Source organism: Haemaphysalis longicornis, unplaced genomic scaffold (assembly GCF_048455015.1).
Source record: "Haemaphysalis longicornis isolate Haplotype H1 unplaced genomic scaffold, Haemaphysalis longicornis Haplotype H1 scaffold_10, whole genome shotgun sequence".
NCBI lineage: Eukaryota > Metazoa > Arthropoda > Arachnida > Ixodida > Ixodidae > Haemaphysalis > Haemaphysalis longicornis.
In genome coordinates, this window is record NW_027526204.1 from 139053968 (window position 1) to 139070183 (window position 16216).

Here is a 16216-nt window from a genome sequence, read left to right on the forward strand (position 1 = left end):
TACATTTTTTTCTGGAAAAATTCACAGTTGATTATTGTGTTCCCGGAAAGCCCTGGATGTAATATTTTCTCAAAAATGTCTACGGTCGCACGCAATACAATTAAAAAAAACGTTTTCCAGTCCAATCATTACAATCTCGTGGGGCCCCTTGAAAGATACGGAGCTTGTGCAAACTGGGTCAAATTTATAAATTTATTTAAAATACTCTGGAATACATAGATAGTTGACGCAATGTTCATGGCACATGCCATTTGCAGTCCCTTCGGTCAAATCAAACCCGTCATAGTAGCGAATTTGTTCCCGGTGTCTTTACTCGAAGAACAGTACTGAAATGGCGCCAGTTCAGCAGTTTTTAAAGGTACCTTTCTCCGCACATAGCAAACCCACAAGATTTGTGAACGGAGACTTCCTTATGCACTTTGTTATAAAAATATATCCATGTTCGTGACTTAAAGCCGTTCCACGAAAATAAATCTCAAAGTTAGCAAAACCGCACTTTTGTAGTACATTCAGACTCAAAGTTCGACGTGTTGGAATACTAGTAAAAATATAGGAGACCGTATCTTGAGTAGAGTTCATGTTCGACTTTCACTGCAGAAAACAGTATAGTTAGTTTTAGGCTAGAAAAAAATGGTTGAAGTTGGGTACTCGCGCACTGGTTCTACGTTGCCTCCTATGGTTTCTTCCCTGCCAACTATAGCCACACGGGTGTTGATATGGGCACGCATAGTCACGCATTGTCACTATGCGTGACTATGCGCCCATGGTAACTATAAGCACGCATAGTGAGATTGATGATTCTATTTTTTGACTGTACACATTCTTCTATGTATCTAATACAACAATGCCGTCTGGGCGAAATGTAGTAATATAAATAAATAAATAAATAAATAAATAAATAAATAAATGAATAAATAAATAAGGTACCTTTAAATATGTATGTATGTATGTATGTATGTATGTATGTATGTATGTATGTATGTATGTATGTATGTATGTGCGTACGTACGTACGTACGTATGTATGTATGTATGTATGTATGTATGTATGTATGTATGTATGTATGTATGTATGTATGTATGTATGTATGTATGTATGTATTGTTGATTTGAAAGGGAACGTCCACCAACATGAGTAAATTGCCTCGCCTAGGGGCGGACACCGGAACGCCTGCTGGTGTAGGGGAGATGGGATAGGGAGGAAAGAGTACATAGAAATAGGGGGATAGGGGAGAAGGTTGACATTGTCAGTAATATAACACACAGGGCAAGCTGACAAAAATAAATATAAAACACAAAAGCAAAAAAAAGGGAGTTAAACATGGAGCAAATCGGCAATACAGAGAACACTACAGATGTGGCGCCATTTTAGTAGTGCTGTTTACGCTAAAACTCAGGAGAAAAAAAATTGCTAAGACGACGGATTTGGCTTGACCGAAGAGAACACATAACACATGTGCTATGAACAGAACTTTAACTTTCTATCTATTCCTGAGGATTAAGTGCAGAACACTTTAGGGGCTCGTTTTGTCGTCGTAGCTCGCTGTAGCAGTCGATGTCAAACGACCGCCGGAATCAGGCGGTGCCGCGAGATAACGGACCCAAGTAGAGCCCGGCGTTCCGTCGGAGGGCGTCCCGCAGAGGCTTCGAAAACGAAGCGGTTTAAATAGTCATAACCATTCGAAACTCGTGAAACGCCGGGGCTTGTCATAAATCTCCCCGTTCTGTAGCGCAAAAAAAAAAAAAAAAAAAATACTGCAGGTACATTTGATGCAAAATATATGTAATTAACCGGCAGTGTCATTGCTCTATTTTTAACCCAACTCCCTCCCCCTCTTTTCTTAATAAACGTTTCTTAATAAACAACACCAACGCCGGCACGTGCGGGAGGAAAAGCAAGCACAAAAAGAACAGTACTCCCCCTGGCGCTGTTTCAGGCAGGGGGCGCGCGAGCCTTACGGAGGCGCGAAATTTGAATTGCTTTGAGTGCAGCAGTGCATGAGCAGATAACGGCGCTACAACCCATTATGACGAATCACTTTCTCTGCACTTCTGTCAGCTTTCACGTTGAGTGGAACGGCTTTAGGGTTTTTAAATATGTTTACGAACTTGACCCAGTTTACACGCGCTCCGGATCTTCGAAGGGGCCATACGAGGCCGGAAAATTTCTTTGCCCGGAAATATTACAGCCAGCGCTCGTCGGAAACACGTTAATAAATAGTGAATGTTTCCACAAAAATTGTAGAGGGTCGAGCGCCAGACCTGGGATGTTGGCGTGGAATGATCCATATGTATATGGTTGCGAATACTTTCCGCGGTTTTAGGCGTGTCTGCGTGGCGTGGGTCTAGGTCCGAGGCAGGTACTCCAGCTTGCACTAATGGTGTTTCGCTACTCACTTGTATAGAGCCTCAGCTGGCCAATCATGTCATAAGGCATGACGCATCATGAGTTTGGCGGGCGTCTGATTTGTACACAAAAAAAACTTTCTCAATTGTCCTCAATCTCTACTCTAAGTGCGGAGACCGCCGCCGCAAGTAGTTGGGGGAGTCCCGAATGTGAGGTCAGCCCACTTCGCTCTATCGAACGCCTGCGTATGAACTTCTCGGTAAAACGAAGTTGCCCCAAAATTTCCCTTTCGAGTACCTGCTCGTTCGTTCGTTTCCCTACAGCGGATCCCCTCGTCGTGTAGCGGCGTCCTACACCGTATTCGTAATCCCGTTCGGGCGACAGCTCCTAAACGCATTGAACTGCGCAGCACTGGCACGGTCCCGCGTGCGGCGGCGAATATAAGCGGATGAGCGAAAACGCGAAAGAAGCAGCGCCCGCGCGTCTCGGAAAGCGAGCGCGGAAGATATCGGGCGGAAGCGGACGCGTGCTCCTTCCGCCCAGCGGCCCTCTTCCTCCCGCAAGAAGCGGAGTGGCACCGCGCGGTGAGGAGCCGATTGTCACAGGCCCTAGACGGCTGAATTGATCTCGAAGCCGCCACTTCTTCGTCGCCGCCTCGGCTCCACTGGCCTCTCCTCTCGCGCCCCCCGCAAGACGAATGCGCGCCTCCATAGATGAGACTGCCGAGACTTCGCCTCCGCCGCCAATAGAACGGCGCGACAGCTTCGGGCCGCTCAACTGGCCGCTGGGGAAAGGAGGCCTTCGCTGTTCACTCCAACCCGCTATTACCGACTATCTTAGCCTCCTGTCTGAGAGGTTCTGGGATCGCTATCAAGTTAAATGGTAGCACCGCGTCACCTACCTGTTATTAGTATCGAAACCTCAATGCCTGCGCGTACGTGGAAGGTGGCAGAACACTGGGTGGTGTGTGCAATGCGGAGAAGAACGTCTTTTACAGCGAAAGAAAGATAAGTAAAACGAGAAAGGGGGATAAGAGAAAGGGGGTGACGCAAGCTGAGGTAGAAAGCGAGATAAAGTGGGCGGGAAACACAAGAAGGGAAATTCTGGAGACAAAAGGAGCCGAAGGGAGCGCCTCTCGCTATTTATTCCCGTCCCGGGTTCTAGATTGGGTCGCCTGAATGAGATGAATGGCGTTTCGCGGGCCTCGCGCGCGCGCGGCACTTTGTAGGAGCGCGTCACGCTCCGAGGAGGATGGGGGCGCCACAGGGATTTCGTCTTTTGATCCCGCTTTCCTCTTATGGGGCCGAGGAACGAAGAAAAATAAAAGGCGAAATCCCCCGGCCGCCACCTATACTGACTACCGCTCTCGGAGCGTTCCGATTTCTCCATCGGCTCGTTTTTACCGCTTCCGCCGACTTTAGGGTCGTCAAAGTGCAGACCACGCGTATCAGTAGCCTCCAAGTGTCACAGCCTGTCTTACATTTGGATCGGACGAGAGAGTAAGTACGTTTATTTGCACGCTGTCTGGCATAATCATGGGAGGTCAGCTTCGTAGCATATTTTGCGGCTAGAGTATATGTTGCTTCCTAGGTAAGTGGTGCTTGCGCCTTGCAATGGTCATCCTTTCCGTTAGCACATGAGACATAACTAGCGAGTTTATCACCTGAGTGCGATGAGAAGCTTTGAGGAGCCATAATTATAAGATAATAAGGTATAGTAAGTTTTATTCGGCGTTGTAGTATACACGCGCTTAGTACGATCAAAAGACACGGCTACAACGGGTTACCATGGCGGAGTCCGTACTCACCGAAGCAACCTTTATTGCACACGAATATGTTTGGGCCAAATTACTTCGATTTGTCTACGAGCACACCTGAAAAAAAAAGCCCTTCTTAAGAAAAAGATGGTTAAAACGCTAATATTTCTCCCATGCGATCTGAGTTGAATTCAAAGCCAAACTGCTTCGCAGTGTCGAAATGGAGCAATATACTGACAAAGCCTTATGCCAAATGATTGAGCTATTCCGACAATGCCGAAGCAGAAAATGAGGAAAGTCTACCCTTTGATGTGGGTAGACTTTGATCGTCCTCCATAGCATTGGGCCTGGCTCCACAATGACGCGGACGAGAGGCCGACGCGACGGTGCTTCCGAGAGAGCGTATTCAGGTCTGTCGAAGTGCAGAGAGCAAAAGACCCCGTTCTTGAGTGGCTCCCAAGGGTTGAACCCCTGACTACACTTAAAAAATTTTAATGACAACGCCGTCACACTGAGGGCCTAATGACACATTATATGTTTCATGAGTAAATATTCTTGTGTTGGGCGCATACTAACATGTGTGATGTGAAATAGTGTTTGGCTCTGTTATGTTGAGTGCAATGTCAGAAACAGAAAATAAAAGCACAAAAAAGGAATGGCGCATTGGGTTAGGCGTCGGCATCATAATGCGAAGGACCCTGGTTCGACTCCAACCGCGGGAACCGTTTTTTGTCTTTTAATGCGCTTGATGTGCCTTTGTGGAAACCCATCATCATCATCATGTGCCCTCCCATTGTGAAAAGTTGGATTTCCTGCAGTGCGTTTTCGCGTACGGTCACCACTAGTGAGGCAAAGCGAGCTTCGCCTGACAAAAAATGTGCCCTTGCACTCCGTACAAATGGTTAACAAGCGAAGCTTTAACGTGCTGCCGGCCCGTTTCTGGTCGTGGCGTTCATCACCATCATAGCACTACAATTGAGTTTGAAAACTACAAATTAGTTTTCAAACTCAAATCCAGCGTCTCCGCTCCGACGGGTAGCTAGAACAGCTCCTACACAGCGTAGCCAACAGAATCATGGGTGATCTGCGCAACACAGCCACAAAGAAGGTCCCGCAAAACGAACATATGAAGAGAGCGGTCATTTCCTACGTGCACGGCGTAAGTCATAACCTGAAGAATATCGTCGGCCGCTCAGGCGTGGATCTCCTTTTTTCAGCGCCCAACAAGCTGGGCGGGCTTTGCAAGAGAGTCAACGAGGAGGAAGCACGCAAGCGCTGCACTAAGAGTCACGCCACGCCCTTCGTCCAATGTGAAGAAGGGGTCGTCTACGAAATACCGTTGTCTTGTGAAAAGTCGTACATCGGCCAGACCGGACGATGCTTCAATGACAGGCTGCGCGAACATGCCAACTCGCTCAAAACCGGGACAGGCAGCATGCTTGTCCAGTATGTGAAAACTTGCAATTCGTGCGCGCCAGCTTTTGAAGCCTGCCGTGTACTGGAAAGGTATAGATGCCAGCGCACACGTGAAATATGCGAGGCATTCCTCATTCACTGCAGAGGATCGTCATGCGTGAGCACACCGTCGGTGGCTTTGCTGGATAAGGACATCGCATATCTGGCCGGATAAGAGGAGCTCACGTTTCGCCTATATCTTCGCGCGCACGCTGGATAAGAGCTTCCCTGCCTGTTTGCCATGTCTTTCCGAGTTTTGCAATCCGTTCTCTGATAATCATGCCAGTTTTTGTACCCTCATAAATGTTCTTTCCTTCCAAAAATAAACAGATGTTAGTCAGCGCCCGTGTTTGTCGCCTCTGCACTCAGTCCCGTCCCTGAGCTGTTCAACTTCATGCAATGGACCAACTACTCCATGTTGCAAACCCTCCTACAATGAAAGATAGGCTTGAACGGAGAGAGCTGACAACCGCTTGTATTTATATTCAGTGAATCAAATGCAAATATCTGCTTATATCGATAAATAAGCCGACCTATAGCAGTACTTCTTTAGCGCCAGAGGGAGGCTAGCCATAGCCACACTAAATATTGCAGGAGGCAAAACACTCCCTTGAGACACGCCTCGCAACTCGCGAGATGTTCCTATAGTGCCACCTAAGGCACCCCCTAATCACCCCTGCAGAGTGGTTCAAATGGAAAATATGGACGAAGCGGAGAAGATTTCCCGTGATTCCCATTTCTTGAGAGTTGACCATGATGACGCCTGGTAAAACGCTGTCATGCGCTTTGGCGATGCCAAGAAACAGCGCCAGTGTTGATAGCCTACATGTCCGCTGGTGTTCGAGGTGGCTAATGAGGTCCGTGACACTGGCTTGCTCGAACAAACGTTGCCGAAAACCAGTCATGCACGATGGACGCCTTTTGTTGGTTTCAAGCTACCACATCAGCCTGGTATTCACGAGCTTTTCCGTGAGCTTAGACACTCACGATGTTAGCGAAACAGGCCGGTATGATGCAATGTCTGCATGATCCTGTAGGCGGCTGAGGTGGCAGTGTGGCCGAGGCCACGTATATTTAAGTTGCGACGGCTGTGCCATGGCAAGTACGATGAGCGTGGAACAGGGTGTCAAGCGTGATCTAAGCGCGAGATGCCTAATACTACCGATGATGATGGCGCTGATAAAGAAGATGATGATGGTGTAGACGTGAACACCAGCAAAAAAAGAGGCGCAAACACAAGGAGAGATGAGACAACCCTACTCTGGGCCAGCAACTGAAATAGAAGAGCGGCTGAGGAAGCATTGCGCGTTAGTTAGTTCACAAGGAGCTAGACACTTTGACTATCACTGTCTCACAGTGCAAGTGCGAACCAGTATTTGATAGTGTGACTATTCTTGGGAAAAGGCAGGACTAAAAATGAGAGGGAAATGCTTGAAGCGTTCTTAATCAGTCAACATCAGGAAGGCAACTTCATTAGCGCACCGTCTATTTCCATCAGCGATAAAGAAATCGGTTTCCTACAATATTGAGCGGTGATTATGCGAAAGAAGAAGTGAACACTATCATTTTTAATAGAATCACGCATTCGTGTTGGCGCATGCGTTGGCTTGGTTGTTCACAGGGTGTGTCGGTTTCTTGTATTAAATTTCTGCTGCTAGTCCGGCGTTGTGTTGTCTCGTCTCTCCGTGTGTTTGAGTCCCTTTTTTCGCTGGTTTTCCCGTTCGTCAATATGTACCAACTGGCCCAGCAAGCTGCAGTTCTTCAGTATTAGCCAGCTCGCCCTTATAGCACGCTTGACACCCTGTTCCCCGCTCATCGTCCTTGCCATGCAGAGCCGTCGCAATCAAAATAAATGCGGGCTCAGCCACACTACCTCGTAGGCCGCATACAATCAATTGATTGATTGTAGCGTTTAACGCGCCGACTCAACGCAGGCGATGAGGCGCGCTGTAGTGGAGGGCTCCGGATTAATTTTTACCACCCGGGGATCTTTAACGTGCGCCTAAATCTCACACACACGCATACAATCCTTACCAGGCTTCAACACCGGTGCCACCCATGCAAGCATGGAATAAGAAAATGTCGCTGTACTCCAAATGAAGTTAAAATACCGGAACAAGTCTTGCTTGCGCTCCGACGGCAAGTTGCAAAGCATTTGGTTAGTGATCCCACCAGGACCTGCTGCGCAGCGGAACTGATGACTGCCCTGGGCACATACAAAATCAAGCAATTCGCTCTTTCATTTTTGCCACATCACCGACGTTTCAAAATACTTCTTGCAACTGAAAACTTCTACCTGTCAACGAACTCATAACTTAGGCAAAGTGGTGTATCGCTCGGTGAACAAGCCTTTCCCATTACTATCTCGTGGCGACGAACAGCCAGTAAACCCACTAGGCCTGGGAAAAATGATAATGTGTTACTACCGAAGGCTCAAACAAGCTGCGATAAACTAACGACCAAATACACAGGCATCAAACTCTGGAGCAATATATCCGTGGAACTAAAAACGAGATGATTATACTCATTTAAAAGGCATTTGCTGATTTAGTAAATCGATGCTTTGATCACGGTTTCCCGATATTTTTTTCCTCCCCTTCGTTTTTGTATGCATAGCAGTTGGTATGCACTTTTGTCGCTGTTTGAAAATTTCATTTACACATTTCGAATGCATTTTATTGCAGAGTTTTGTTTGATGTCTAGACAGTGCAACTCCGCTTTCTCTTCGGCAGTAGATAACGGGGATCTTTCGGACAGATGATTTTTATTGTGCATGCAGTGCACTTTTGTTGAACAAGTTAGTCTTCAACGTTATTCTCATTTCGTTGTTTTTTGCTGCAACTTGTAAAAGAGATCTCACCGCAGAGCTTCACTATAGGACCTCTTGCAGTATTGCATTCCCTGCTATGTACAACATTGTTACCCCATAAAGAAAGATTTGATTTGAGTAATGATTAATTACTGATTCGCAGTAATGATTATTAAGGGGAGATTAGGATGGATTAGGATTGACTTATGTGGGTGAACCCGAATTTTAACACACATTAAGATTGGCAAAGGTGGACTAGGGTTAAATTAAGGTGGACTTAAGTAGACTAAGATGGATTAAGTACGGTAAAATAGCGCAGCTGCTGTGTCAAATGGGTGGGTGGTAGAAGGGGGGCGCTGTAAATAAAAGGTACCCATCACAATAGTACGCCAGGCTTTGCCTTCAAAGCCGTAAGCAGACTTGAGGGTCCCGAGAATTTTTTTCTAGTGCTCTTGTTGAGCTATTGATGGATATCAACACTTGCAGCTCTACAAGACGAAGGCAAAGAGAGAGAGAGAGAGAAAATGGTCTTTAATATAACTGGTGATGTTAGCCCAACCCAGAAACGAAACGATGTTTACGAGCGACTACTTCTAACTGTTCATTCTACGTTTCATATCACGGTGTCATAACAAGTGCCATCAATGCCTAATGAGTAAAAAATATGATGTAGGGGCAGTCATGCTGAAATTTTGGTAACACCGTTCATATCAAATTGCCAAAACACAGGTCAACAAAAAGTTAAACAAAAGCACTACACGGAACGCAGTGAGAGACGCAAGTATAAAATAGTATATCGCAATTTCAGACGGACCGTTGGCTGGCATGTTCCACAGATAATCATGACACAGAGGCGAAAAGCGAAAACGCCCGTGTGTTCGAGTTTTCAGGGCCCGTTAAAGATCCCTCGGGGGTCAACATTAGTCCGAAGCCCTCCACTACGGCGTGCCTCATAGCCTGTGTATAGCGTCGTCGCACTAAACCTCACAATCATTCAACTAAACTTGACACAGAATCCGTCATAGCCGCTTCGCATAATGTAGCACCACAAGGAAGAAACAAGGGCTGCACGAGATAGGCTTATGGTATTGCAACGTACAGCAGTTTTCGGCGATTGGGTGGACAAAACAAGATATCAAGAAACCTTGCACCTAACCACTTGTCACTGTAAAAAAAGAAGTTTTAAGTGTGGATCACTTTAGGGGTCCTGATTGTCGTTGTGGCTCGTCCGGCTTCACGCACCCAAACACAGCACGGCATCACGGCGTCACGCACCCGAGGAGGAGGAGGAGAAAACTTCATTCCAGCAAGTGGTCAGAGAAGCGCGGTGGCCACACAAAGGCTTCGAACCTGGGTCCTCGCTTTACGAAGCCGTTGTCAGTGCCATTGCGGCACAGAGGCACACGTTCATTATATGCAAAGTGTTGAAGGCGTATTTTTGCGCTGCGCCGATGCCATGAAGTCTCCCGTTTCTAGGCCGCAAAATAAGTACACAATAACATAAAAAAATTAAGGAAGCTCACACTAACGTGTAAGACTGGAAGGTAGCGAAGCTGTACACGCAACCTTCACGACCATCACGATTAAGTCCACGATTGCAGCCGATTTGCTTCTTCTTCGCTGCCGCAATGACCTTTACTCCATCATTGCTGCCATAAGTGTGAGATTCTTTCGCTTATTTGGAAGTGATAATCATTGGACATCACCTTGGAGGGGCGTACGCTATGACGTGTCTTTTTCGTTCCGAGCAAGTTTTGCCACGATTACGTCGAACACTGGAGTTATTTTTTTTTTGGCTAATTTTGGCCAATCTCCTTAAGTGGGCAAGCTTGGCTTGACAAATGTGCGCCGAGGACGCTGGGCGGGCGTAGCGAGGCACGCACGCACGAGCGCTAGGCATTTTCTTGGTTTTGTTAACTGTCGGGGGGTCGTCGCGAGCCCCGGGCTCACGCGCGCGCGCTCCGCAATTTCTCGGCATTTTTAACTGCGGTCACGAAAAATTTCGAATTGCTAAACAGCTTCGCTGTAAATTAACAGTCAAGAATAACGCGTTAATTAACCTAAATAAATGAAAACTGAATCCACTGTCTCTTAATAGGCCTTTTCAGGGGCATGCCGATACTGAGACTAGTCAAGAGAAGGTTCCACAGCCCCTCTGGCGAATCGCTGCTCCGCACTTGACAACTTTCACGTTCAGTGGAGCTGCTTTAATTTTTTATTGGCCCTATTCACTGGGGCCGACTACTATTTTGCACATGTTACACTGAAGCGGAGCGCTATGAGTTAATCCAAATTCCCGGGAATCTACCTGCCCAGGACCTCTCATGCAGGTGCTGAGTTTCTCTGTTTCACCTATCAAAAATAGAGGCTCTTTGCGCGAGAATACAACACGCGCCATCGTGCCTAGCATTCCGAACGCCTTGACTACCACGCCACCGCGGTCATGGTTGGAACGAGAGGCTATACTCTGCAAGAAAAAAAAAAAAAAAAACGGCGGAGGAGGAAAACAAAAAGCAAAATAGTAGAGGAATGTTGGAACCGCGAAGTTTCGGGAAGCCTTTGCACCACATATTGACTCCGATCTTTGCTCGCGCTGAAAGCAGCTGCCCTTCGCAACAGCTTTCAGGGTGGCCGTCCCTGGAAATGCCGCTGCCAGAAAAGAGGCAGCATTCTTGGAGGCCCGCAAGTACCTCGCTTGAGCACCACCGCTTCGCGCTCACTGACCGCTCCCCTTCCCTGGCAGCGGCATGGATAATTTGTACTTCTTCGCCTTCTGGGTCCCCGCAAGCGAGCCAAGCCAAGCCGAGTCGAGCCGCTCTTTCCTTTGTCTCTCGTGTCAGGACAATTAAGATAGTTGCGTCCGGAATTGGAATAGTTTTAGCGCCACTGGGCAAAGGACTTCTCCCTGGCTCGCTACCGCAGCGCCCCCCCCCCCCCCCCTCACCCTTTCGCCTCGACTGCAGTGACCGCCTAGTCCGCATTCGGGTCGTAGTCGTCTCGTGGGCCGCGGGCTCTTTGTGCCTAAAGCGAGCTCCAGCGCAGAGGTCATTCGGCAGTCGTTTATGCATTCCCTTGTTTCTCTTCCGTCCAATCTGCTTTGTTGGCGGGCGCGCGTTCGCGCCGGGAAAGTGGACTATTTGCTTGCACCAAGAGCGGACTACAATTGCGGGCCAAGTGTCAGCTTGGAAGTGGCGAGTGAGCTGATAGCCTTGCAGCATCGTTTCCGGTGCCATACAGGACCGGCTTTGTTTCAACAAAATTGTCTTGCGTACATATGTTTGAACAGCTGAGCTAATGTTTAAGCTTGAGTTTGGTCCAGTGACGCTACCGAAAAAATACCAAGAAAAAAAAAACTACACCGCCTGTAAAGGGTGCACCACTGCAGATAGGGTATTATAACAGTGGAGCCGGCTTTCGCCCTCCTCGAGTGTGAGCACAAGGGGCATATGCGCATGCGCACCCCTTATATACCATTTTAAAGCTGGTAGTCTTTGTTGGGCTGCTAAAAAGCAAAAAAAAAAATATATTGGCGCAGCTTTCCGTAGTGGTGCAGGGCAGGAGAAACAGCGGAGCTGGGGATCGAACTAGCTTCTTCACACTGGGTTCCGTTGTCAGTGTGGGGGCAGACCGGAATGACTGTGTAAAATCTAGTTAAATTTGGCGTCACCCCTCAACACTTAGCCTAGCCCAGCAAGAACATCGCAGAACCTAACAAAACATAGCAAAACTTAGCAAAACCGAAAGAATCTACGTCGACCGCCATCTCTGCTGTTTCTCCAGCTTTGCACCACTAGTTCAAGCTGTGCCATTTTCTTTCCTAGTATCCAGGAGCTTTGTGATATGTCTGAGACGGAGTTAAGATTAGGAATGGCTCTTTCAGCAACCGGTCGTTCAGTGACGGCGGCGGACCTGTCCCGTATACCTTCGAAATGAGCTCAGCATTCTGTTTTGAAGTGATGCCTAAGTTTTCCGCTGCTCAAGGCTTTCTGCTCACAGTGTGAATGTGAAGTAAGCACACAAATTCGCAAAGTTACGTTCAAGTATAGCGTGGTATAGAATAGTCTTGGCTGCGACGCTTTTGCCGGCTGCAGAGCTGTGAATAAGCGAACAGTGTTTGTTTTTAAAAGTCTTGCTCCCTTAGCCATATTCCTAGAAGGTAACAACAGGCTCTGGTGGAAGAGGCTTAATCGGTAACTTCTTCTTGACGACAACACCGATGAACTCATAGGATACAATCCCACAACACCGATGACTACCATGGACAGCGCCGTAAAGTGCAATAATTACAGATAAAAATTGAGTCATCCTCTCCTGCCGCACTGGATGCCCAGAAAAGCTGCTGGGAATAACACCACTGAGTAGCTACGCTCTTAATCCCGTTTAAAAACATTAGACATCATGTCAGATTATTTTCAACGAACCCTTAGGGCTAGATTGTAAACGTCCTTGAAAGTTACCCGGCACGGCAGATGACGGTTGTTGCGACCAGACTGAAGAAGTAGTGGGGTGCTCGTTTTATAACCTCTTTCTCTCTTTCCCCCTATAGACCTTTTTATTTCCTTCGTCCTGGGAGCTTCCACTTTATCATTGGGCTATGCTAGCGGCTGTATACATGTACAGTCGCGTGCGATTTGCAGGTAATCGCGCGAGCGTCGACCGACCACGACGATAACGCCCCCACGCGGCTTGTTTTACCCTGCCTGGTTCCTGGTTTACGCATTCTACTCTCCCTCGGTCGCTGTTTATTCCAGCAGCCATCACTCCAGCGGCAAAATCAATAATCCCTTCCTCTTTTTTTTATCGCGCACGCAGCGACGACGTCGCACTCGTGGTATTTTACAGCAGGTCTCCAAAAGGTGCGCAGAAACGCATTCTCGGGAAATACTGGACATTTATAACAATGGGTGCTATCGTTGCTCACGATAACCAAGAAAAAAACGCGCACGTGATTGCAATCACACAAGATCACCACAAAGCGGAAAGGGTGGTTTACTAGCCGCGGGAGTGATCACTGCTTGATGGAACAGCGACCGAGAGAGAGGAGAATGCATAAACTAGGTCCCAGTCGCTCCGAAAAAGGCCGCGCGGGGCCGTTATCGCCTTTATCGGTCGAAGCTCGCGCGATTACCTTCAAATCGCACGCGACTGTAGAATTGGCGCAGTCGACTTGAAGATGAAACTGCGCATGCGCAACACAGCCCAGAACATGCTCTGATCTTATCAAAGGTTAACGGATGAAAAGGTTTATACGCGCTGCACGTGCTGCGTCTTCTCGGCAGGCGATGTCCCCGTGATCAGCTGCTGGTTGTGCACGTGTGTGTGGCGTCACCGTGAAACTTTCGTGTGTCAGGTATTCACGTGGTTTTCCTTGGTCGGCATCTTTGACCTAGAACGGCACATGCGCGGTTGCGCCGCGTTCAGTCCCTTCTTTGCTTGTTTTTTTATTGCGTTAGCAACGGAAACGGCATGTCGGCAAACGTTTTCGCCATTGATACCCGGATACAGCGCAACACAATTACAAACAACGAGACGCTCATGCTGACACCCAACAACGGCGACATTGGCTGCGGTGTCGACGCGTTCGAACCTCTGGTGGCCTTAGTTTCTCGGGGTCACCTCAGGAGAGCTGGCGGTGGATCGAACACGAGTTTCCGCTTCTCGGCGTGTTTGGCACAGTACGTGGAGTCTCCTCGCAAACAGCCCGAAACAAACGCCGAGTGGCGGGCTTCTGGAGCGAGAACAGTTTTAGCGGAACATGGACGCGGAAAACCTCAGAGAGGAATACATAAGCCAAAAAAAAAAATTAGGCGCTCAAAAACCCATATAGGCACGAACCCCAAAATAGGCACTTATAGGCACTCTAAAGTATTGCTTAAAGTGTTTCATTTCCCTTAGTTTATGCATATATGTGAAAAAAAATTGGATCCAATCCACGCTGTGAAGGTGGTTTGAAAGCAAAGCTTAAAACGACACCCACAACGATTGCCCATGCGACGCCACTTGAATTCACACAAGTGGCTCTACAAAGAGAGAAACCAGAGATTCTGCCACCCGTTACCTGAAATTTGCGGTGGCGGTGTCGCGAACGCAGGAGCGTCGGCCACGGCCGGGCTAGAGCGGCGGACGCCGCCGCCGCTGTAGCCCGGCCGTGCGTCGGAAGTGAGAGAAAACGGACAGGAGCGTCTTTCGAAGGGTGAGACCGCGGAACCTAGCCATCGTGATGTGCTAGCTTTGGGCTACACCACCACGCGACACAAGCGCAGAAACCGAAACTATTCGGCATGTGAACTTACTGATTCCCATTTATACCGACTTAAACTAGTTAGTTTAGTAAGTTTAACAGTTGTGATAAAGCTGAGGGAACTTTTAAAATTGCTATTGATCAGAACCAGACACTCCTTCCGCCCTTTGTAATACTTGTTAAAGCGCAACCGAATTTGTATTCACCAATTTAGAAAACGGAATTCCATTCGTGGCAAGCATTGTGCAAAAGGTAGCGTTTCCGCAGTGGCCAGATGTCTGTATGTTGTCTCTACATTTTGTTTTCCCGCCCTGCAAACCAATCCTTAACGTATCTTTGCCGTACGACCATTAAATTCCGTCGGGTCCGGGTTACCCAGGAGGTGCTGTCGAGCTAGTTAATCGAGCCGTGCGAAGGAGGCGCGCAATGGACGCGAAGCACGCCAGAACCGGCCAACAAAAACCGTCGCTATAAAGCAGTCTCAAGCACGCACGCCATTGCGATCAGGCGGCTGCGCGCGGGGAACGCTGGGTAATAGCGAACTATCGCCACGCCATCTACACTGTGCTCCGGGAGGGGAAACCTCCCTCCCCCTTCGGAGCCCCCCTCCTCATTCGCGTTCGGAGTTTCTTGTCTCGCACGCCACGTAGGAATTGTTAACTGGTAGAGCTAGAAAGCTTTGCTTTAATAGGTCGACTCAAGGAAAAAATAGGCATTTTGACAAAAGTTACGGTCTCTAGTGATAACCGTTCCCAGCCGTTTGAGCACACCATCTTGGTATAATTTGCTTGAGGAGAGTTCCAATAAAACACGAGTTTCAGCTTTCCTCATTTCCACACATGCCTCCGGTAGGAGGTGATGTATTGACAGTACGCGGGAATTCCTAACTGTGTACAACTTCATGGTGAACCACCTAATCATGACAAGAAATGACTAACAGGTATTATGCCCATCAGTGACATTACTATAGTGGCCCGCCCTGGCATAGCCGGGTACTACCGCTGGTGTTTTAAACTAAAACGCTCGCTCAATCATTCATACACCGTACGCGACGTGACTAGTACCATCTTTGTGCTTAAGTAGTTGTATCGCTTACTGATAACATCTTTTTCACGATACCTTAGCTAACGTTGCATAATGAGGGGAATTTGTCTTGTTTAATAGACCGCTGTGTTGTACGCACTGCTCTGTATTGTACACACTGTAATCACTCACTTCTGCAATGCATTCTGGCCATGAGGGTAAATAAGTAAAAAAAAGTGAGGAAGAGGGGGTCATCAAACAGCTCCCTAGTTGTACCACAGGCTTGAGTCATTGTGGCACAGTGCGGCTGCGGAATTTGGGGCGGCTGTGGTTCCCGTGGTGGGTGTGGAATTATTGGTGCGGGTATAAGGGGAGCTGCATGCGAAAAATTGCGAGTGCACTTTAACGTTCAATGAAAAACAAAACTGCCATAGGCGGTTCAAATTAGGTCATCGTACCCCTCGTATTGTTTTCGGTGTTTGCCAGAAAGAAGAAAAAAAAAACAGTAAAGAAGCTGTTTCCTCGTTTGCTGTCCAGATTCTTCCGAAAATTGTCAATTGGATAAGCAGTTTATTCCTCCATCGAT